Source organism: Plasmopara halstedii (assembly GCF_900000015.1).
Source record: "Plasmopara halstedii genome assembly, contig: Scaffold_2604, whole genome shotgun sequence".
Classification (NCBI taxonomy): domain Eukaryota; phylum Oomycota; class Peronosporomycetes; order Peronosporales; family Peronosporaceae; genus Plasmopara; species Plasmopara halstedii.
In genome coordinates, this window is record NW_020189511.1 from 38,692 (window position 1) to 39,825 (window position 1,134).

Here is a 1,134-nt window from a genome sequence, read left to right on the forward strand (position 1 = left end):
ACTTGCTTAAACGGTCCACAATGACCACCAGACCCGTGTTGCCTGCCCATGGACTGCCAACACCCGGAGAGTACCGGCAAACTGGACAGCGGCGCCGCCGCATCTGGAGAGGTGCTGCCCTCTGACACCCATACATAGTCTGGTCTGCATGACAACGTATCAGCCAAAACATTCTGCTTTCCTGGCTTAAACTTCACCTCGAAGTTATATTCTGCAAAGAATGAGAGTCACCTGGTCATCCTCTGCGAGATGTGAGGCGACTGAGTCGCAGTGCGTAATGACGCATGATCTGTGTAGATCACACACGGCTTTGAGCCAAGCAGGCACACCTTGAACTTGACAAGTGCATACTTCATCCCAAGTAATTCATTGTTGTGGACAGGGTAGTTCCTCTCCGCAGCTTTAAGCTGGCAAGATTCAAACGCGATCACCCAATCTCGAGGGGCCCCTCAACATCTTCTTGCAGTAGTGCACAGCCGATCGCAAAGTCCGAAGCGTTACAGAGGACAGTAAAAGGACGATCGGGGTCTGACGTCTTCAGTATTTGTGCATAAAGGAGGCTGTCTTATACACTGCCAAGAGCCTCCCGATACTCGGTTTCCCAACACCATTCCTTATCATTTTTAAGAAAATTCGACAATGGTCGTGCCATTTTCGCATAATTTGCGCTATACTTGTGCAAGTTGTTGACGAGGCCAAGATACTTGCGCAAGTCCCGTTAATTCTTTGGAACCAGCAAGTCCACAATGGCCTTGCCCTTAGCTAAAATCCGCTCGAAAGCCATGCTTCCCAATAAAGCACCCTAAAAAGGGAATTTCTTCCGCGCCAAAGATGCACTTTTCCGCATTAGCATACAGCTTATTCGTGCGCATGCACTCGAGCACAGCTCTCAGATGGACGATGTGGTTTTCCACATTTGTCCTTTCGTGCCCCGCACGACTGTGGACGAAGATGTCATCAAAGTATGTTTGTGCATACGTCCCATGGGGCCTAAACAACTGCGCCACAAGACGATTTCATGTTGCTATTGCATTTAACTGCCCTTGGTGCATCACCAGTCAATCCTAGAGCATCCCGCTCGAAGTACTCACCGCTGTCAGCGGAAAATCACTCGCTTAAATAAGCAATTGTTAA